Source organism: Gallus gallus, chromosome 11, assembly GCF_016699485.2.
Source record: "Gallus gallus isolate bGalGal1 chromosome 11, bGalGal1.mat.broiler.GRCg7b, whole genome shotgun sequence".
Lineage (NCBI taxonomy): Eukaryota > Metazoa > Chordata > Aves > Galliformes > Phasianidae > Gallus > Gallus gallus.
Window position 1 is genome coordinate 8,123,493 of NC_052542.1, and position 24,099 is coordinate 8,147,591.

Genomic DNA, 24,099 nt, shown 5'->3' on the forward strand with positions numbered 1-24,099 from the left:
TGCGGTTTCGGTTTATAAAGAACCCCTCCTTCAGCCGCCCGCCACAGCCCTCAGCTCCCCGGCTGCGTCGCCGCCGTTCCATCACGCGGAGCCGAGCCCGCAGGCGCTGCCCGCCATTGCCGGGGCTCTGCTGCCACCTGGCGGCACGGCGGGGCCGCCCCGCGCCTCAGGGCGCCCGCCGCGCTTCTCCCGCGCGCTGGCGGTGAGGGAGGGCGGACTGCCGCCGCGCTGCGTCTGCTGGGGGGAAATACGGAGCTGGAAACTTCTCGCTTTGCCTCTCAGCCTCCGCAGCTGCGTGAAAGGCCGCTGAGAGCGCCAGGCGTTTGGCCGCGCGGGTTGACAGGCAGCGATGTAGTGCTTCCATAAGGATTGGGATGTGTGGCTGGGACGCACAGCTGTTATTTCTGCAGTTTCAAAATGAATATATTTCCTTTCACCGTCTCTCACAAAAGGCTGTCAGGAGCGGTGCTGGCGCTGCGTGTCCTGACTCGGTGCAGCACAGCCTGAAGCCATCACTCAGAGTGGCTTCCCCGGCCAGGACCGAACGTTCCCAGACACTGCTTCACGGTGCGACCTGTGGGCACACGGCCTTGGCCGGATTCAGCACAATCCCCCGTTTTCCAGATGCCCCCATGTTCACAAATAACATACGCCCGTATGGCTCCAATCCACACACGGGTCAAGCTCTGTCTCAAAGCGAATGGATATTGGTAACAAACGCGCCGCCTGCTCTCCTGGCCCTGCTTCTGGGCAAGCACACAACGAGAGACACCCCAGCTCTAAACGTAGGAGCCGGGACCACTGATTTGGTGGTGACGGGTGCTGTGAGCACACAGAGCCCCTTTGGCAGAGGCCGGGCTCTGTGCTGCGTGCCCTGCAGCTCTGCGTGGCCCCGAACTGCGCCCTGCGGCCTGCGCTGCTCCTCACCGCTGAGCTGATTGCCCGTTGATCCTCCGCTCCTTCAGCGATGACGATCAGCTTTTGAACTGCCGTAAATGAGGCCAATCAGCATTACTTTCGTTTCATTACTTCAAGAGCTTACTCATAAATTTCCTCTTATCCTGCTTCCCCTTTGGTCTGGAATTAGCCACCGTACTTGGTAGGAGCTGCCGTACCCAGTTCTCCTCAACTGGAGCCGTTTGATCTTTCCCAGGTTTAGCGATCAACGAGCAAACACGCTTTGCCTTGCTTGATTTAAAGAAATACACCTTCTTCTCCATTTTTCTTGGCACTGCACGTGCCGTGCCACTGGTGAAGTACGGAACGAGCTGCAGCACTTAACTGACCTCAGTATAATACGGGAGAGAATGAATTGGCAATGAGTCTGTAAAATAATTAACAACATCTTTCATTTAGCGGTGTGAATTTTATTACTTGGACGTTAAAACACGAGGATGGATTTCATTGCAGGCTAAGGGGTGTTTTCCCCCGGTATTACCGGGCAGCCCACAGCTCACTGCGTGGCAGAGGTGGGACAGCTTTAAAGCTACAACCTTCTGGGGTAAAAACCCCACGTACTCCTCAAAAGATGCAACAGGAATGTGAAACTATTTGTGTAAGCACCCTTGTAGCCAGTGCTGGGCTAACTCCTCCTCCTCCAGCTGCCATGGGAAAGGTATTTGAGAGCCATTTGGAGGCACTCGCTGCCTTTCAGGCTCCATCCACCCTCACTTTTGGGGAAAAGCCATTTCCGAACTAAACATAAATGGTTTCACCTGTGATAAATAACAGTTTTTTTCTTGAGATGCTTCAATTCATGGCACCTGGAGGACACCAAAGCTCCCCATAAAAGTGTACTGTGTGCTTGTGGATGCTTTTGGGGCCTGAGCTCTTGCTTTGCACCTCCTTGTTTTGTAGTTCCTGCCTTGGAGCAGACCCAAGGCAAGCAATTATTGTTTCTGCTGCTGTGCCTTTCTCCTGGTGGCTGGAGAAGCAAGGCAAGGCGTAATCTCATCTTTTCTCTGCACGGATCTACAAGCCCGTGGGGAGTCCTCTGAAACAGAAAAGCAGTAAGTGGAAGCCTGGTGCTTGCAGCATGCGGGCTCCCCACCATTTTGGTGTGGTAGTGAGATAGCATTTTCAAGAAAAAAAAACTCACTTTTTTTTTTTTTAAATTAGTGCTATACATATGTGAAATGAGAGCTGGCGCTGGCATGTGGAGTGAGGGGTCTGTGCAGCTGAGGTTTGCTTTGGTTACTCTGTTAACCATGTGCTCGAGGGAACCAGCTTGTGGTGGCTCCAGTTTATCATGTGCAAAGTGGGGATAATAATAACCTACGTCAAAGGGGTGCTGCAAGACTTAATTAATTAGTATTTGCAAAGAGCTTTCAGATAATTAGATTAGAGGTGCTATATTAACACAAACTGTTATTGTTATTATTTATTTATTATGTACTTTTAGAGTTCATCTGTGCAGGAAATTTTTGCTGAGTCTATCTTGTAGATGTAGGCAGAGGGATTGTATTGAGTTAAAAGAGCAGAGGGTGTAAGCTCCTATTCCAGCTCTCACTAGTAACTTCCCCAGGGTAATGCACACCCAGAGGCTGTGATGGTTACATAAACTGCTGCATGGTCCCAAGATCTCTGTGTCCATCCTTGAGTGAGGTTTCCAGAGTACCCACCTGTACTGGGTATAGGAAGTGTGGCACTGCCTTCTTGAGGTGGAACAGCTTCTGGACTTGTTTTTTAACTGGCAAAATATTCTTAGGACTCCTCTGAAATGGGAAGGTGCAAAAGTAACAGCATGGTCAGGTTGATCAGCACTGTGGGGACTTGGTGCAATGCGCACAGAATCTGAGCTTTTTCCAAGAAATGAAGTTATTAGCAAATATGCAAAATATGCTTTCTAAAGTGGTGAATGCTTTTCCATCCAACTCTGGCTTCTCTAGGTAATTCACCCCTGAGGTGAATACTTGGGTCAGAGTTAAATACAGCTGCTTTGGGATTTTGTGGGTATGAAAACAGACTAATTTGGTGCATAAGTCATTTTTAGTGCACTAATTTCCTGTTTTACATGCAGAATGGTCTATAAATGGCACAAAAGTCTTCAGCAAGCTAAGCCTAAAGCAGTTCGACTCAGATATACTGAATGCTGGAGACTTCCTTAAGAGCGTATTATATGAAAACTCTTGGTGTTTCTACTGGAGACCAGCAAATCTTTATCAGTTTATAGCTCTGCATAGGTTATTAGTTGTCTCAGGCTTGCATAGCTCTGTTTTTCTTCATTAATATTGGGCTTTTATCCTTTCAATTTTTTGAAGAGCTTAAAGTCCACAGCAGAAGATCTGAAGTCTTTCTTCATTAAAAAGAACAACAACAAATACAGAGTGCAAATGAGATATTTAGGGGAATGGAGCAGGAGCTGCTGCTGCCTGGAGCTGGTGGCTCTTCTGCAGTGTCCCCAGGTGCTGCTGCAGCTCCAGGGCAGTGTGCAGCCCTGCAAGGCAGGGTGCTGCCCCACACTGAGCCCTTACCCTTAGCTGTGCTCCTCTGCCACCAAAACTGCAGCTTGAATTCGTAGCAAAGATTTCTCACCTGAATTACGCTGTTGCATTTGCAAAAATGATTGTATAGTTTTGTCCTGCACGCTGACAAGAGCAGAGCTTGTGTTAACCATGGGACTAGAGCTTGCAGGGTGCTTTCTGTCTGGACTGAAATGAATGTACCAGATATTACACTTCAGTCCCTTAACCCCTCCAGGCCCTGGATGGAAAAGTATCAGTCTAGGTCCTAATCTGCTGAATCACTTTAACCTTGAGGGCTCCGTCAACTTCTGTGGCTTCTGCTGGTGGTTCCCATTAGCAGCAGGTCCACAGGTCCTTGTTGCCTTCAGCCAAGGCATGGGAAGGATGATCTCCCCTGGAGGGGAAGGTACTAGAGTCTGAGAAACTTGTGAAAATTCTTAAAAGCAGGCAATCTAAGAAAAACTTTTGGATGAAGTTCCCTTCCTGTAGCTGCTCAGTTTACAGCATGGCTGAGCCCCACATGAAGGGGGGCCTGGCTGAGGATATGAAGTGGCAAGAGAACTGTATGAATAGAGGAGAGAGTCCGTGCCGCACCCTTCAGGTTGCAACCCCATCCTTCTGTCTGCTCTCAATTGTGCATTGCTTCTACTCTTTCCCTCTCTATCCCAGTGCTTAATCTTTAGGACATGCTTTACTACGGTGTTCAGTATTGCTCATGGAATTAAACAGTTTCTGTGAGGATGGGATCTTGAGCGCAGCACTAACGTATGCAGGTGTAGAGAGCCACGGGGCTGGAGTGTGTGCCATGAGAGAAGAGTGGCAGAGAGTCCGCAGCGGGCCTGGCGTGCCCAATTTATGGCCATTTACATGTGAAATTGCTCTGCTCTAATTTGCATATGCAGTCATGGTAATCGTGGGCCAATTAAACTTGTAGTTCACAAAATCTGGGCCTGAAACCTTTACAACTCTTACTAACATACTAATCTGAGCGTATATGTCACTTCATCAATTTCATGAAACCATAAATTCTTCCTGTCTGGCATCACCAGCTGCATGTGTGAGTCACAGCGCCTGCATTGTCACTGGAGTTCGTCTGAAGGAGCCATAGGCCCCATGCAGAGACTGTGGAAGATATTTTTAATGAGCTCTTCCCTATTCAAGGATTGAATCAGAGCCGTTACGATGTCAGTGTAAGATTCATTGCAATATCTAGGGGAGATTTATCTTTACTCTTCCATTTTTTTAAAAATGCTGTTGTCCTGAAGGAGTTGTTACAATGTCAATAAATGCGTTGCCTACATTTGTTAGTGCAAATGCAGTTACGCCAAAGAGATTTGTCTTAGGCTCTTTGCTCCTACCTTGCGGTTGAGGAAGAGTGGCTTCACACTGAGCAGTGTGGCAGGTGGGCGGCCAAGCTGGCAGTGAGCCTGAAGGCTGTGAGGGCCGGGCCCTGGGGCTCTTCGTTTCCAGCCCTGGGGAGGGATGGTGGGGAGGACAGAGGGCCTTCTGCAGGCAAACAGGGCTGGGTGCTGCCTGGGTCCCACCAGCTGGTCCCGGGAGCCACCTCCTCCTCCCCAGCCAGATACATCTGCAAGGAGCCAGGCTTTAAAAAATATCATGTCCAGCCAGCTTTGTTAGGGCTCTCCCTGGTCCAGTGAGGCACAAATTCAGCACTGCGTTCAGCCTTCTTGAAGGACACCTACTGCATCCCCAGCTACCCCTTTGTGTAGCCCGACTCCTCGGGCATGTCCTGCTAATTTAGTGGTGTATTTCTGAATACTTGTGTTGGAGAAAGGCTTTATCATAGCCAGATGCTGTTGACGACTTGAGGTTTGGCTTTTGTTCAGTTAGAAGAGCTCTAGCTATTGAAGCGCTGAGTCTGGGGCTGGCTATCTCGGAGCCAGATGGTTTCGTTCCAAATGTTTAAAATCTATAAATCTTTAATCTATAAATTCTGTTGTCACTATGAGAATGATAGGTTAAATTTTGCAGTCCTCACAGATAGTTACCCTCTGAGTAGACATCATCAAAGATTAAAAAGTCATTATTTCTTGGCTTTTTATATATTTTTCCTTCTTTGTCATTTTTGTGTAAGTTCCTACGGGGAAAAAATTATTCTGGGCTCTGAGCTGAAGAAGATCAGCATTGAGCTTCTCTGAACTTGGTGTTCAGAGTGTTTTCCAGTGTATTGCTCCTCTTTGGTCTAGCTGCAGTTTTTTATGACTTGGTGAGTTTTTTTTTGTTATTTATATTCTAGCCAACTGCACACTTTATTCTTTCGATGGTATTTGTGATGTTTGCTGTGTACGTGTTGCAGAATAGTGGTTATTTATTTCATTTTTACCCTTGTATTTCCGCTTCTGGGCCTGTAAGCAGTATTTTTTTCCTCCCCTGTTAAATCTTAGAAGGGGCTCATGCGTGCCACTGGCTATGACTGAATGCTGAGACTTTCAGGACACTGTGCTACAGCTGTCACCTTGCTTCTGAACAATGACCTGGCTTAAAACGCCCTCAGAAAGGTGCTGCTCCTGCTCAGGCTGGACTAACAGGCTGGAGGAAGGGCTGTGATGGCTTTTCTGCCCCAAAGAAGGGCTGACCCACAGATATAGTATGTGTAAGGACTTGCCACTCCTATGCATGTCTGAGCCCCATGTATTCCCTGCTGGCACTATGCTGCCAAATTCCCTGAGGTTTACATTACCAGTGCCCATCGGAGTGTGTTCCCATCTGTGGGGCAAGGGGACAGTCCTCTCACTGGGCTGGTTGTACCACAAGGCTGTGAGAAGATATCTACAGCTGACAGAGCCAATTGACAGCCACGAAATCTGGGGCGTTTGAAGTAATCTCAATGCCTGGAAATTTTCAAGTCCAATCAGTTATGAATTTGGGACACAAGATGTGTCAAAAAAGACAAACCCTTGCTTGGAGATGGCTAGGGGAGTCTGGAGTAGGTCAACTTGTGATAAGTTGCTGCTGGGCCAGCAGCACAGCTCCCAAGGGCTGCCCACAGCTTTATTGCAGGGCTATGGCCAAGGCAGGCTCACAGCTGAGTGTAGGGTGGCCTGGCCTCACCTGCCCTGAAGCGACGTCCTTGCTGTAGCTGAGATGTACCTGTCCCTCAGGAGCACAGTGCTAGGGCAGGGTTGTGCCCAGCTGTGCTGCCCAGCTCGTGCCCTGTGTGGGGAAGGGAACAGGCTCCTGCAACACAACTGGGAGCTTTATGCTATGATTGTGCTCCAGTGTAACTTTAAAGTTGTTAGGGACGAAGCTTTTGATACATTTGCCTGCATTTATGCAAATTTATTAAAATCAATGCAAATTGCAATCTATTGGTTTTTTTAATGATATTGGCAGGCATGAGTGATTCAGGAAGACATTGGACTGATTTTTCACTATCTTGCATCTTTTCTAGCACCTCACAAGCGTGCACAGTGATCGGAAGTGTCTAACGCTACCTTTTATGCTCACCTTGTATAGGGCTCCAGGCTAAACACAGAGTTTGGATAAATTGAGCATAAATCCACTGTCTTGAAAATAAGGACTGCTGTTGCCTGATCCCTATATCCAAGCTTTCTGGCCGGGGCAGCAACCTGCTGTAAGGTACAGACCAGGATGGGAGCAACACACTGTTCCTTGTGCAGTGCTATGAGCTGTGGCCCCAGCTGCAGGATGTACTGAGTGACTTGGAAGTTTATTTTTGAATTCCTTTCTAGTTTATAATATCTGGATTGAACCTTGGGTTCTGCATCTCCCCTCCATGTTGTTTTTTAAAGCCTTTGTTATAAAGTTGCAGTGTCTTTCAATCCCCACATGGTTTTTATTTACATGAATTTGTTAAAGGATACACAAGAAAGGTGACTCTTGATATTGTGTACAGCACTGCTATGTTGGGACCGTGCTGTCGGGGTAGTGATTACTGCCATCATCTAGCTGCATGCTGAAGGGCAGATGAAGGGGCCCTCATGTCAGAGAAGACATGAGCCCTGTTCTTTGGGGATTAATACATGGAGGGGCACTTAAGGTTTTTAATAATTCGACTGCAGTTTTTTGTTTGCAAAAATGCTTCTGTATTTTCTTTGTAAGGTGGAAGGCGTTTCTTTTGCAATTGGAGCTGAAAGGCTGGGGGAGCACTGGAAAAATGCAGCCTTTGTGAGGGCCAGGTGTCCCTCTCGAAATCTGCAGTGCGAGGCCAGGTATGCTTGCTGAATGGGCTCTGCAGCTGACCTCCTGATGTCTGTGACCCAGTCAGTGCAGGGCTGGCATTCCCAGGGCAGTGGCAATCCTGCCTGTATGTGACACCTTGTACCCAGACCTGGCTTTGAGTGTGACTGCTGGGAGTTGATGTCAGGACTAGATGGCTGGGGACATGTGCAAGCACTGCAGTTTTAATATATTCCTCAATGGATTCACATCCACATTGCAGCTTGGTTTTCCTCTAATAGTGTAAGCCCTGATAGCAAGGCTTCAGGGAGAATGGGTGCAGAAATGAAAACCTTTTCAGCTTAGTAATTGCCCCACAATGCTAGGGGTGCAATGGGAAGGGGAGGCTCACCCTCCTTCCAGGCAGGCTGTACAGGCTCCTGTGGTGGAGCTTCCATCATCATTAAACTTCTGAGCAAGTTAAACTTGAGCGTTGGAGGGAAAAAAGCATGGGAGGCATACTTGGTGTCCTCAGCGTTATAACTGCTGGACAGGGTGAAAATACCATGATGAAGAATTGATGACCTCTATCAGAAATGTTAATAGAACATTTCTGTTAGAAGGGAATTACATGGTCATGTTTGTATGGCTTTTCATAGGAAAATATTTCATATTAATTGGCTGCAGTACAAATCTTAGGATAGAAAATGCCTCCTCATATCTGGTTCTATATAGAAACCAACGAGGTAGAGCAAATTTGTTGCTAACCTACAGCTTATATAGTATTTCATTTATTGGAGAGTCTAGCTGAATCCTAAACCTGCTGTTAGACATCCATTTATGGAGCAAACACTCAATGTTCTTCTACTGGTTTAATATACTATTTGCTTAATGGGCCATTGACATAATCATTTGATATAGATCCCAGTCATACCATGTTACCAAGCCATGATATATTAATATAGCCACATATTAATGGTGGAGGGCAAGCATGTTATATTATTATCCATGACCAATTAGTTTCTATCTTAGGGATATAGTTATCTAGGTGTTAGTCTTTAAAGGCCTGATTTTTAGAAGTCTGAGTTATTCCTAGCTCCAATTGAAGTGAATTGTGACTCTTGATGGAACCATTATTCAGGATTAGTCATAGCCCTCTACTGTAATCTTTGAGCATGAGTAACTTGAGTAACTGTAATTGTACACTTCCATTTCCACTCGGAGATTTTTGCTTAATTATTGTTAACTGTTTTCTTCCTTTGTAATCCAAGTGATAATCAAATATTTCTTTTTTGTCCCTTCTAGCTTTACACTCAATCAGAAGTTAGCTTATAAAGTCAAAAGGGACTGCTTATGTCAGGAAAAAATGATACTTTGCAGATTTTCATTAATTTAGATGTATTTAGTTGCTCACAAACAGTATTGTTGCGCTACAGTTAGTATATGGCGTAGAATTGTCTATGGCAGCAAGTATCTTTTCTTTCTTTCACCCCCTTCATGCTCAGATTATTAATAACAATATGAAAATATGAGGGACCAGCATGCAGATTCTGCTCTTTGTGGGATGCCTGCGGAATTAAGTGATCATTATAAATAGGAGGCGAAACTGGCATTTTATCTGTCTCATACACTGTAATTAAGTAGCTGATTTCTTCCTGGTGTGGCAGCAGTAGTGGCTATAGAGAGGGATAAAGGGTAATAGTCTTCTTGATCAGTTATGAGGGGTTTTCTTAAGCACAAAAAATAGATGCTGTGGAAGTATGGAAACTATAGGTGACAAGGGAACAGAAGAGTCAATTAGAACTGCTAAAAGAAGCAGCTTGATTAGTAGAGATTGAGAAGAATGGGATGTTGAAATGTTTGGGTGGAAGACAAAAGGATGGGACAATCCAAGCATTCTGACCACTTGAGAATGCAAATACAGCCTTGTCCACAGTGCCAGGAAGGGTGAAGCATCAGAGGTGACCGAGGCTGGGGATGAGGAATAAGGGGTCTGGCTCTATTAGGAGCTCAGCTGGCTGTCCTGGAATAGGTATTTTCAATAATGGACTCTTAAAGTTGCAGTTAACATGCAAAGCAAACAGACACCTTTTTTCTTGACAGTTGCTGAGCAGTTACCAGAGGAACTGCCATCCTGCCTGCCTCACCTGCACTGAGTGGTGAGAGCTTGGGCTGCTCTGCGCTGCAGCCTCACGCTTAGCTGGGAGGTGGGGAGCACCTTGTGACTGGCTTCTGCAGCACAAAGCTATGGATCTTACTAAAGTCATAGCTGTTTCCCTAGGGCACAGTGGGGAGTAGTAAAAGTGTCTTTAAAAGATGCTATATAATGTCTCTTAAATTGTATATTTGGCTAATACCATGTCTAGATAGATACATGCTTCACACTTGCTAATCCTGACAGCACTAGTCATGCTGTGCACTGGATAATGTAAAATCCTGTAGAAAGTGTAATATGGGAGAATATAATTAAAACTATATGATGTGGCTGCATGGAGTAACTGATCTGAGGTTTCAAAGGCAACCTCAGTTTTTAACTTCATGCTTGACTTTTTTGTAGCACCATCACTTATTTCATGTTGATGTTTGTAAATAACTTTCTAAGCTGTTACATGGAGAAAGTCCCCCTCCTTCCCAGACTGTTCTGCACAATGCTTGAGGAAATTGTACCAAGCATGATCTTGGAGCCTGAGAGGCAAAGCTGCTGCAGCTTCATGTCCCCACCAACCAGCAGCAAGTCAGAAGATGTATCCCCCAGCAAGCACACGCATGGGGAGTACGCATACACCACTTAAATACATACATACACACAGCTGGCCACACAGCAGACATGCACAGAGTGCTTGCACAAATGCAGGGACCACCAGCAGCCTCATCCTGGCTGAGCGGGGTGGACATCCAGTAGTACACAAACAAATATATATTTTATGTATTTACAAGGCTCATCCCTACAGCAGCTGGGCTCAGACACCCCGTAGCTGCCCCTGGATCCCAGTCTATCCAGCTGTTGGCACAGGATTATGCAAACCCTGATGCTGGTGCAGGGCAGTCCTGTAGCAATCTGGCTCTGTAACTGCATCCTATGTTTCATCCTGTACCCTGCAGCACTGACCCCAGCCCCTCTGCCCTCTAGGTCCCACACCTAGGTGACGCTGAGGCTGTGTCGGCACAGCCTGGCTGGGGTACTGGGAGAGCCCTTCCCTTGGCTTCCTGCCTACCATGGTGTTCTCAGGCTTGCATTGGGCCTGAGAGAAGCATGGAGGCCAACATTTGTCCTCTACCATTGCCTTGTGTTGCTCCACGGCTGTGATAAGCTGCAGGCAGCAGCCTCTCCCCTTGCAAATGAGTTCTATCAAATAGGGTGGCATGGCAGCCTTGCTAACTCACAGAGGGTGGTCAGCGAATCGGGCATGTTATTCCCACCCTGCAAGGGTTGTATCTTTACCCCACGGTAAAGAGGACGTCTCTTTTTCCCAAAGCCCCTGCTGGGTCCTGCCCAGTGCTGCTGCTGCTGCCGTCCTCCCGGACTGTCTGTGCGAAGGAGCGACTGTGGTCGGAGGCCTTCTGGGAGAGGTCCAGGCGGAGGCTGGGGGAGGAAGGAGGATGTGCACGGATTATCCCGCTTGAACTGAGACAACTGGCAGCCATATGTGTAAGCAAACAAAGTTTTACTACTTCTCTCTAAAAGAGATTGTTTTAAAAGCTTTATTTTCTTGCCAGTTGGCTAAGAAGCGAAAGAGGAACAATAGATTCAAGCTGAAATAATTTGCATTTATGATGAAGACAAGGAATATCTACCTTGCATTTTCCTAAAAAAGAAAAATTAAACCCCATTTTTAATTAACTGATAAACTATTAATCAAATTTTTGCAATGTTAGGTGACACATTATTCATTTAGATAGAATGACTGTGAACTTAAACTAATCAAATCTGATTTGCCCACATATGCTTGATTGAAATACATTTTAACTAGCATATACAAAGAGAAAATCTTGGATTTCTTACCTAATCTTCAGAGTATACTGCTGAGTTAATAAGGGCAGTTTTTTTTAAATGAGACCACCATTTCTTAATCTGCATATCAAAATCAAGAGCAACTTAATTGCAAAACACATATTCCTGAAATCTAATCACTATACTGCTTTAGGGTATTTTATTGAAGCATGTTAAATTATGGACAGAATATTAATGATGAAGCTAATCAAACCCAATTAGTCACTTCTAACAATAGTCACATAAATATACAAGTCAGGTACTAAAGTACCGTAGGTATGGTTTTAAGTTTTTTTTTAATATAAAATTTATGTGGTATATATGAATTATATACTTGTTATTTTTAATCTAAAAATCTGGGACAAGTCATTTCAAAGAAAACGAGATGCTGGAAGACAATGGAACTTGTCCCTTACTATTAGAATTGACACTCCTGATTTTTGAATGCATAAACACCGCTCAGCCCCCGCGCTGATGGGCACATGATTAATGGGACAGAAGGGTGGGTCTGCCCCAGCTCCCAGTGATGCAGCTGAGCACGGTTCTGTCTCCTGGTTGTGTTCTGACTGCCATGACCACACAAACTAGTTGGCTGTGTGAACTGCCTGGTCTCGCGCTGCAATGTGTAAGATTTGCATATGCTCCTACAATAACTGTAGTACATAATAATTAGAGAGATGTATTATTATATCTGCATTAAAGATTAGGGTTTCCCTTTTGGCTCAGATACAGCATCTTGTAAAGATTTCAGTGAAATGCTTATCGTTAAGCTGACTCCATCTGAGTGTACTTTGATAATGATATTTTGGGTGGCTTTCAGTTCGTTTCAGCTTCTTATGGATAATTATGGGAGGGCAGCTGTCATCTTTAGGTCTATCTACTCTGTCAGGGAAAAAAGCACACAATGGAGGGGTCACAGATGACCTTCTACTGATGTCTTTTTTTTTTGAAAGATGATGTGTTTTGAAAAACCTTTTAAATTGCAACTCTTACACTTTCCATAATTATTCAGGTCACACAAAAGAATGATTTAGCGTATTTATAACCCCTTTTTTGCCCTTTCCATTTTAAGGACATGTATTTTCTAATTTGTAATCATCTAATTTTAAAAAGGGGTACCCATAAATAATAGGTGTGATTTTAGTGGCAGGCAGAGAGGCCTTGACAGGATTTGCGATGCCATCAATGCCAGGAGTTGTGTTGAGTGTCACAGAACCTAACAGCCTTTCCCCATGCAAGCCGTGATTATAGGTGGCTCGGGCATGTCACTTTGGCACAGACCCACACGGGGCTGTCACAGGGCATGTGTTAGGGTTAGGATGTCAGGTGCTGGGGCTGAGAAGTGTCTCCTCTGGAATGTGGGGGAAATGGGAGCAGCCCTGGCTGATGGTGTGGACTGCCATGCGACAGGACTGCAGCCTCCAAGTGCAGCACAGACCTCGCCCACTCGCTGTGCTCCCCATGGGCAGAGGCTGCAGCTTCCCTACCTCAATGAACCAGAGGGAGACAGGGGTTCGGTTCTTCTGTCACACCCGTCCTGGCAGCAGCTGGCTCCCAGGCAGGAGGATGCTGTGCCCTGTCTAGCCTGTGATGCTGCACATGGGGAGAGGTACCAGCATGTGCCTCTTGCTCCTCCACCCTGCCCTTCTCTTAACTAACAGGGCCATGTATAGGTCTTGTACCAGCCAGCAGCTGGACCATGACAGCTCTCATATTCAGAAGATTGCTCTGTTATAGACCCTGGCATGCCCTGAGCAGTACTAGACCATGCAGTGCAGAAAATGTGGTGGGGGAGCAGCCTTTGTACACCAGTGATGATGCTGTCAGCAATCAGGACAAGCCCTTGCAAACAGTCTGCAATGGTGCTGGGATCTGCAAATGCTGCTCTCAAATCGGAGTAAGATTAGCTGGAATTGACTTCAGTAAATACAGTAAAACAAAATGCTGCTGCTAGAGCTAGGGCTACTTTGGCTTCAGGATTTTAGTTTCTACTTTCGATGTCATTCCAAATTGGTTTGTCCTCATGCACAGTGACCACTAAAACAGGCTGAGAGACCAAGGGCTATCTGAACTAATGCATGTTGACATATTTTTAAATACGAGTATAGAGCTCTTTCCAAAAGGAATCAAAAGCTTCTGGCAAGTTTGAAAACAGGGAAGATTACTGATACTGCATTGTAAGTATTCAAATTAAGACTTCCTCTACTCCTTCATAAACTCTTCTAGAAACATGTCTATGCTCAAAAGGCCACAGGCTATTTTCATCTGTATTTCATTACAAAAAGAAGATTGAGAAGTGACTCAATTACATTGTATAAGCACCTTCACAGAAAGAAAATGCTGGATGCTAAAGAGCTCTCTCACCTAGCAGGGAAATGTCTGAAAACTAACGTAGAATTTGAAAATAAAGCAAATGTTTCCAAGACCCTGCTGGAACTCTGCTAGGATTCTCAGTGATTTCCAGTTGTCTTGATCTTCAGACCAAGGCAACATGTTTTCCTGATCAACGTTCTTAAGTAGAAGGTGTTAATCAAAGTACAAGTATTGAGCTTGAACGAAAGGGTATTTTAGGGGTCTATTAGCTTTTGCTGTGTAAATTGGGATAGAAGATATAATGGTCCTTTCTTGCCTCAACATCTCAGTTGGTATTATACTGCCTTGTCCATCACAGGTGAACTTCAACAAATATTTGGAGTTGCTTTGAGTGTGAGAAGAAACTATTGGATCCTTGTTTTTCTTTTTTTTTTCCTAGCATTTCAGTTGCATAACCAAGCATTGTCTCCATCAGAAGAACTCTGCAATTAAGGAATTTAACATTTATTTCCTCTCATTCTCAAACATCTGGTAGCTCCTATTATTGCTGCATTAAGAGTTAATTTTTCAAGTCTGAGTGTGGGGGATATTACAAATACACAGCAGCTGTGTGTGCCCAGTGGTGGCTGTGTTCAGTGTTGCGTTTGCAGGAGGGACAGAAACTGCCTGTGCAGGCGCTTGGACGAGGGCACTGTCTCACACAGACAGCTGAGTATCTGTTGCTACTGAAGATCTGCCTTGGTGGGAGTCGGAGCGTATGGCAGTCTGGGGGAAGGCTTTCTAAGCTGTTTTAGATGAGTAAAATAAGAAAGTGCTAACTAGTTAAGCTTATTAGCTGGGTAATATTACATCACGCCAATACTGAAAATAGAGATCCTGTGCTACAGCCAAACTGCTTTAGCATGGCTTGAGTGCTGCTCTTCTCCTGCTGTGTGACTCTTTGGATGTGGCCAGCTGCATACAGTAGTATTTGAATTCATCAGTGTTTCAAAAGAACATTAAAATTTAACAAGTACATTTAACTAAAAAATCTATATCTTAATAGCATGGAGGTAGTGATAAAGGGGAGGCAATTCAGGCTAAGATGTTGCATTAACTTCCCTGTGAATGGACCTTTCAGACAGTGTGGAGCCAGGCTGAAGTCAATGAACTACGGCCAGTTTCTTCACTCTGAGCCCAAGGCAGCCTGTGCCTCAGCTCACAGGGCTTCAGAGCCTCTTCTTTGGCCTTCATAAGAATTTTATTTTTGTCATTTTCTTTTAAATAAGGCAAAACTAAAAACACCTTTCCTTTTTTTTTTTTTTTAAGGGGGATGAATTCTTTAGTAGTACTACAAAAGTACTTGCTACCTGATGAGTAATATTTCTGAAAAGCCTTTTTTTCCCCTTCTGAACAGGCCCATTGATCCTGGGAAGGCCAAAAACAGGGTTGTACCTTAGGAGTGCTAAGTGAAAAAGGACTCTTGAGTTCTGATCAAGGATGAAATTAAAGTGCATACACAATATTGCAGAGTGCTTGGCAAATAGTGAGTCACCGTAGTAAGTTCTCTAATAAAAATTACTGAAAATCTGTCTCCTGATTTGCTTCTGGATGATAGCGAGGTGAACTGGGGGCTTAGCTAGGAAGGCAGCATGGCCTGCTGCTGCTTACAGCTGTGCCTCGGACTATGGTCCTGAGAACAGGGAGCAGTGGGTGTTGGTACCCAAGTTTGAGGGCTATACAGATCAGGAGAGACCTGTCCAGGCGTGGAGACTTGCGTGCGCTCTCTTTGGGGACACATGGGTTAAAGCAGAGGCTCGGTATGAGAGCCTAATGCTATTGAAAGGAGTGGCAAAACTCCATTTCACTTTGGATTGTCAAAATGATCTGTAGAGCCCCCTAAGATTTGTGTTCTGTTAATAATTATTACTTCTACATAAAAGTAAACTTCTATATTTAAAACTTATAACTTGGCAACCACAAAATGCACATGTCTATAATGAGTAACCGTGTGAGCTTATTACTACAGCTCCTCCATTCTCATCCTTCCTCGACCCTATGCTTTACCTGCTCTTTGTCTAAACTAGCCTGAAAGATCTTTTTAGGCAGAGACCATTTTTTCCACTTGCATGGCAAAGCACCTCTGTGGCTGTGCGTAAAATAATAATGGAAGTATTTTAAATCTGGAAAAACAAATGTTCATGCTTTTGACAATTTCAGAATATGAATGCAAGTGATCAGGCATGCGTGTCTAGAGATCTGCTTTCTACATACACATATTGTTTCCTTTTAAAGACATCTGCATCTACTGAATTCAGTCCAGAATCTATCCTAGAAGTTTACCGTTATTATGCCTCAACCCAGCAAAGCGTGACTGTAGGGAGACTTAAAATTAAGTATACATGTAAGTGCTTTGTTGGATGCAGGCCTTTAAGATTTTGTCTATTTGTGCTCTTGTAATTTTAAAATGAAACATATTATTGAAAGTGTTCTGTTCCTTATTCTACTACTTCCTCATTTATTTTGATTTTTTTACATAGAAATACATATCTACATTCTAGATGCTTTTGAAAAAAAATCAAAACACACTAAAATCAAATGTAAAAATAGTATCTGCTTTTCATTGAACTAAATAATATCCTGTCTGCTCATCAGCATTGCTTTTGTATGTAAACGGCAGCTCCCCTATCACGGCCCCCTTGTGCCAAAACCTCTTGTTTTTCGAGGGGAGCCTGGCTATTTTTAGCCAAGAGCAACTGTTTGCTCCAAAGTTAAGAGTTCTTCATGCAGAATCAGCCCTGCCTATTTTCCTTCCTGAGGATGGTAAATACTGCTTTATCTCCCCCTCATTTTGCTAATGGCACTGACTAAATGTCATGTTGAGCACATGTTCATAAGTGCTGTCCTTCCAGTTCTGCCATTATGAGCAACATTGTTTGTGTTGTTAGATGGGCTCACCTTTGGGTGATCTACTAATTTTGCAAGCCGTGAAGATACCAGCTTGAAGATATCTGTTACCTGTTGCTGTAGGAGATCGGACTGGGTTTGCGTGGTGCTTTGAAAGAGAAATGAGATAACAAGATGGTCAAGCAGTAACTTTCTTGCAATGTAAAGTAATAAATGAATGTAAACAGGTAATAGATGAAGGTTCACCTTGTAAATTGAGATGGTGCCCAGTTCAGGTTGATCTAAATGGTTAGAATATCTCCAGAACTATTAGTTACCTAGATCAACTACGTTTGATATGGCAAATGATGTAGAAATTCTTGTTTAATACTTATTTTGCATAAAAGAAATCTTATCAATCCTAATTTGCTGTGTTATGTAAAATAGTATTTACTTGGTTCCAAAGATCATAGAATTTTCTGAGTTAAAGGTCATCTCGTCCAACTCCCTGGCAATGAACAGGGACACCTACAGCCAGATCAAGCTGCCAGGAGTCTGGACCAGCCTGACCTTGAATGTCTCTAAGGACAAGGCATCCACCTCCTCTCTGGGCAACCTGTTCCAGTGCCTCACCACCCTGATTGTAAAAAACTTCTTCCTCGTGTCCCATCTAAATCTCCCCTCTTTTAGTCTGAAACCATTTCCCTTGTCCTGTCACAATAGATCCTGCTAAAGAGCCTACACCCTTCTTTCTTACAGCCTCCCTTTGGGTACTGAAAAGCTGCTATCAGGTTTTCCTGGAGCCTGCTCTTTTCCAGGCTGAACAGCCACAGCTCTCAGCCTGTTCTTGTAGGGGAGAGGTGTTCCATCCCTGGGATCATTTTTGCGGCCCTCCTTTGGATATGCTCCGACTGGTCCACATCTCTCCTGTACCAAGGACTCCACATCTGGATGAAGTATGCCAGGTGACAGGCAGGATCACCTCCCTTGCCCTACTGGCCACACTGCTTTTGCTGCAGCCCAGGTATGGTTGGCTTTGTGGGCTGTGAGGGCACTGCTGGCTCATTTTCAGCTTGCCATCCACCAGCACCCCCTATGCCTTTTTGGCAGGGCTGTTCCCCATCCTTACATCGCCCAGTTTGTCCTGATAGTAGGTGTTGCCATGACCCAGGTGCAAAACCTTGAACTTGGATTTATTGAACCTCATGAGGTTCTCCTGGGCCCACTGCCTGAGCCTGTGTAGGTCTCTCTGAATGTCATCCCATCTCTGGGTGTGCTGACAGCACCACACAGCTTGGTGTCATTTGCAAACTTGCTGAGGGTACACTCGATCCCACTGTTGATGTCACTGATGTTAAAGAGCACTGATCCCAGTATTGACCCCCGAGGGACAGCACTTGTCACTTGTTCTCCATCTGGACATTGAGCCATTGATGCTATCTGTTTTTTCCAGGACACGCATTGTTCTCTTTTGGGCCTAGGGACTGCTAGCCCAAATCGCTGGGAGTCTTCTCACTGAGACTTGCTCAAATACGTGTAGTTTACATTGTTCCCAACAGCATAAGCATACGGGTCATTTTTTTTCCTAAATAAGAACGCTAAACATCTATAGGAAATCTTCAGGAGATGGAAAATGTAAGGCTATCTGTTACAGATGTTGTGTGAATTCAACAGTGGTAAAAAGTGCTGGATTTACATCACTGAGCCTTGAGACTGCCATTTTAAGTGCCACCTGCAGTGGTGGTTTATGAGAGATGAGGCTTGCTTCCCTAGAAGTTATGAGACCACCCAGCCCTGATTACATATGCCATGGATTAGGATTCAGATGGTAATGATTTCTCACTATTACTAAGGCCAGATTTGATCTGGTGACATAAAAAGAGTTCAGATTGTATTATGAGTCTCCTCAGCCTAGGTCCTCCAGAAAAGCTCCTCTTTTTTAGACAAGTCATCTGAATTTTACTCCCTTGAGGAGAGTCCTTAATCATGTAAGTATTTCTTCTGAAACCACGGGGACTGTTTCAGTAAATGGGATTACAGGTTTAAGAAAGGACATGCAAGAGTGAATCATAATGCTTTTTGGTTTTGTAGCAGCAGTAAATAGAGCACGGTGGCTTCTGGCTTCCTTCAGTTTGTCATAGTGCTACTATAGTGGGTTTTTTTTGTTACATTTTACTATTCTTTTTTAAAGTAAAGCTTAATGCAGTGCTTATTAACATCAAGAATTTTACTGAGAAGAATTAAACAACTTAGGGGATATCAGAAAAAGAAAGATGTCTGTAGTAGCAAAATGGAATACTTCAGAAAGGAATAAATATCAAGAAACAAAAGGTGAAGTGAAAGGGAAGTGCAATGATAGGGAAACAGGTTTGAGCTTATCGGGGAAATGCTCTGTTTTCACATGAGTACATTTGTTAAAGTATATAAATAAGTACATGTAAATATATGTAAATAGTTCTCTGAGGTGAATAAGAAATTACAATGAAAAGGATAGACAAAGTTATTAATTGAAAGTAATGATAAACCCACCCTTTGTAGTTACAAGATTTACTTCAGCTCCAGAAACCCGGGTAAAAAGTTAGGGAAGCATTTTAAGGCTGTGATGTTGGTTTGCTGTAGCACAAAGAAAAGAATCCTCTTGTTCAGAACAACCATAGCATTTATGGCTTTGAATGAAGCCAGTGTGAAACACCCAGTAAGCAGGCACACCTCCTCTTGGGCCTTGGTACTGGAAAACAAAGAGCTTCCTGAGAGCGTGTGTCCAACTGGCCATCTCTGTCACAACAGAAGACAGCCATAGTTAACTAGCAGACAAACATGTTTGGTAAGAGTATTTATCAGGGCCACTTTTGGCTCATGAGAGCTCATGAGTCTGCTCTAGGTGGCTCCTGCCTGGATGTGAGATAGCACATGGGCTAAACACATTGTCATGGGTGAAAGCCTTGCAAAAGAGAAATGCAGACCTTCATAGGAATTTGTAATAGCTCTGTGTTTGCAGCCTGTGTGCACTTTTCCAGCTCTTACATCGAGGACAGTTTATCTGTCCAAGTACTAGAAAAGAACCACTGCATCTGCTGTGATGGAGATGCTTAAATCTGCTCCCTGGGTCTGAGCGAATACAGCTCTAACTCTGCCACCTCCATAACCACTTCAGTGAATGACTACAGATGTAAATAGTTTTGGTAAAAGTCATCCTGAATGTCACAACTGTCTCTTGAATAGAAAAGTGAATTTGGTGCTGTCTGTTTAGCAAGCTAAAAGAACAAATTTCATAGTAACCCTCATAAAAACCTCGGATCCTGATTCTTCTTTCGCTTATGCAGGTATAAATCACCATTGAAGTCAACAGAGTTATACCAGCTTTAATTCTTGTACATATGAGAGGAGATTGAAGCCCTTAAGGTATTCAACTATCTAGGCTATCTTTACCAATATACTGACATGATCAGAAAGCTCTCCTCCTTTACAGGGAAAAGATGAGGAAAAAAGCAAAGTGACACTAATCTTTTCTGAGTCAGCCTTTCCTCTTGGGTGTGACTACATGCAGAAAAGCTGGGATTTCCAGGTGATATTAATCAAAGATGGCAGAAGCAACTACAAAGCATACAAATAAAGCATCCAAGTTTCATGTATTAAACCAACCAGGACAGCACTTGCAGTATAAAATCTAAGATACAGTCAGCTCTGCTGCTGTGAGATGCCTGAAGCTTTATTGCATACTAGTAGCATAAAAATAAATTATGTTAATTTATTATTATTAGTAAACATAATAAAAAGTAGTACATGCTAACAGTTGGCTATCTTGCCTTCCAAAGGTACCGTGTGTTTTACGGAGATGTCTTGTGGATCAGGAAATAGGATTTCTACAGATGCTTCCACAACCTGTCCCTCTTCTCAAATAGCTGCCCACAGTTCTGTGTGGATATGTGTATGCATGGGTAGTTTCTAATTGCTTTCTGTATGTCAACTTAGTCTAACACAAATTTTTCTACACTGCTACCATTGTGTTGACAGACTTCAAGTCTTTTACGTAGCAATATCTTAAATCTACATGTAAGAGAAAACCAGGCACCTTGGAAACGAATTACAATCAAACTACTTATATGCAGTCTTACTGAAGAGATGAACAAGAGGCTGGATCATTTTATGGTTCTCAGATATCACAATGTTAAATGTGGGATAGGTGAGCGGATGGATGGCGAAGGAGAGGGTAAGGTGGTTACATTGAACAAATAAATACTTAACTGTCACCTAGTGCCTCTAAAACTACATTTTAAGCGGGAGTTAAGCTGTTAAAGCATGTAACTGAAAAATTAGCAGTGTGTTGGTGTCATCCCTGAAGCCTCTTATCTTTAATGAGAAAAAGCAATGTAGAGGAAACAAGCTTCAAAGGGCACCACTGAACATGCTAATAGCACTATCACATGCTGATGTTTCAGTCCAACAGGCATTTAAAACCCTTATTCATACTACTTCTGGGCAATGAAAGGTGTCTAGCAGTTTGACTATATTGTCATCAGCTAAACACAAAAAGTACTGACAGCGTCAGACAGATTAAACTGAAGGAGATGCAGCCTTTGTCCAGGATTCTGCAAGCACTGAATATCTTCACTTGTTAAAGTAGTTCCACTGAGCCTGGAGGGTCTGGGTATCCTTCCAGATTTACAGAGTCACAGCCATAAATGCTTGAGAGGAAGCTCCAAAAGAGACAAAAGAACATAATTACGATCTCATTAGGAGTCTTTATTAGAAAATTTAATAGTGGTCTTCTTCAGAATAAAACTTCTGGATAAGAAAAAATTGGTATCAACAGGTGGGGCTGAGAGAATGTTAAAATATTTGCAGGTGCCACAGCAACAAACAAAGGCTTTTAATTTTGGAGAAGTGCTTAAGAGATTCTCTTTAGAAGCTCAAAATGAACGTGTACTGAGAGTATTACAGCCAGAATGATGATAACATTCTAAGAAAGACATTTCTTAGAAGACACTGGGTGCTAGTAAGAGCACTTACTAGCTACTTGCTAGTAAGAGCTACTTGTAAGTAGCCACAGCACAGACACACCTGCTAAGCCATCCACTTAGAAGGGAACATGCAAGCCTTGCTTATTTGTATTTCCCTCACTTAACAGCAGAGAGTTCTTCAGGGTGTCCCCTGAAGTTTTATGAAAGTCATCTGGCAAAGCATCTGAAAGACTTAATTTAGCAAACAAGTAAACAAAAATCTGCAGCTGAGAGAGCCAAATTTGTGTGATTTATTTTATACTCCATAGAGTTTCACTGGTGACAATGGTTTTTTACAGGTTATAAGTGCAGAAGAATGTGACCCAGAGACAGGCTTCACATTCCTCTTTGGCAAATGCTGTCTCCCATCTGTTTGTCACTATTAGAACATTTTTTCATTGGCAGATGGAAAACAAAACGTACAAAAGGATCCAGTAAACTATTCCATACTCCAGTCAGTGCAACCAAGCCTGTACAGTCATTAAGCTGATAATAATGCAGCCTCTTATGTAGGCCAACTGTCAGAAGTGCTCAATGCAATGCAGCCCAGTGGCTGATGATGTACTTGTGGCACATGAAACAGTGGAGCTTTTGGAACACGATACAAGAGAAGCGATTGCATGTCTTTTTTACTCTGTTTAGACAATATAAAGTGTTTTGTGTCATGAGATTCTTACTTTGTGTCTCCTCTTGTTAGCTTTGTTCCTATTATGTCTGGCAAAAAATTAACATCTTAAAATACATATCCTCCTGTTGTGCGTCTGTTTTGTTCTCCAATCGAGCCATGAGGTGAGACAGGATCAAATGAAAGCACTTAGAAATGACCTGTATTTGTACTGTGTCATGTGAACCCTGTTCATTGGCAAAAAAAAGTGGCAGAGGCTCCAACCAGACCAAAAGGGAGTTATTTACGATGAGCTTGCTAGTGAGCTGCTTTCTGAAGGCAACATATAGAAGTATCCTGTCTGTTCAAAGGGTCCGGAATCTCTCAGTGACATATATGTGCCAGAGATTTCAGATAACTCTCAATTATTCTTGAAGATTATGGAAGTAGTTATTTCATAAACCAAACTACCCAGCTGCAGTTGCAAATTTTTATTTGCAATATTGGAAGCTGTATTAAAGTCTGGCTAAAAGCTAACTTCCAGCTTGAGTAACCATGCTTTGAAAATTGTTTCTAAATTCTTCATCTGTAGAGCTTTTACAAGCTCTTAAAGGGGGGGATGGAAACCTGGGTTTGGAAAAGTGCACAGCACGTAGTACGTTGTGTATATATTTTTGTGGTGCATACAAGGTTAGTTCTGCTCACAGGAAGTCTGTTTTCTTTTGCAGAAGATGGAAGCAAATCCCTAATGTACATGTAAGGAAGATGGGCCTTTCTGCCACCATCTTACAACACATCTGTGAGTACCTGCAGGGGAGAAGGAAGAATATAGGCATGCCCATTCAATCGAGGGAAAGGTGTAGCTGTAAATGCAAGGCCTATGTGTAACTGAACCCTGCTGTGTGGTGTTTGGCATATAGAAGTTAAAATGTGACTGCTAGAATTGTAGCAGTCAATCAAGTTCCCTCAAAAGTTGCTCAAGCCTTTGGTGGCCTGACCTGGCCTGTTGGCTGTTGTAGTGTGCAGTGCATGGCTGCATTCCACTCCCACTGGTCGTGAATGGTGTTCCCTAAGGGTCAGCACTGGGGCCAGCCCTGTGTGATATCTTTATTGATAACCTGGATGAGGGGATTGAGTGCATTCTCAGTAGGTTGCAGATGACACCAAGCTGAGAGGAAGTGTACATCTGCCTGGGGGTAGGAAGGCCCTACAGAGGGATCTGGATAGGCTGGATCAATGGGCTGAGGCCAATGGGATGAAGTTCAACAAGACCAAGTGCCAGGTCCTGCACTTTGGTCACAATAGCCCCATGCAATACTACAGGCTTGGGGCAGAGTGGCTGGAAAATTGCACAGATGAAAAGTATCTGATAATGCTAGTCAACAGCCAGCTGAACATGAACCAGCAGTGTGCCCGGGTGGCCATGAAGGCCAACAGCATCCTGACTTGTGTCAGAAATAGTGCAGCCAGGAGGAGCTGGAGGTGATACTCTGTACTCAGTTCTAGTTAGGCTGCACCTCAAGTATGGTGTTCAGTTTTGGGCCTCTCACTACAAGAAAGACAGTGATGCACGGGAGCGTGCTTATAGAAGGGCAACAAAGCCATGAAGGGTCTGGAACACAGGTCTTATGGAGAGTGGCTGAGGGAACTGGGATTGTTCAGTCTAGAGAAGAGGAGGCTCAGGGGAGACCTCTCTACAATGCCCTGAAAGGAGGTGGTAGT

The 24,099-nt window shown here is 43.9% G+C and overlaps 1 long non-coding RNA gene across 1 annotated transcript; it reads left to right on the forward strand.

The window, feature by feature from the left end:
- The first annotated feature begins 273 nt into the window (after positions 1–273).
- Positions 274–23,270, forward strand: LOC121106565. The gene is made up of 3 exons (XR_005839100.2): positions 274–2,009; positions 11,081–11,253; positions 23,106–23,270. It is a non-coding gene; the product is annotated as an uncharacterized LOC121106565 (long non-coding RNA).
- Positions 23,271–24,099: the final 829 nt, after the last annotated feature.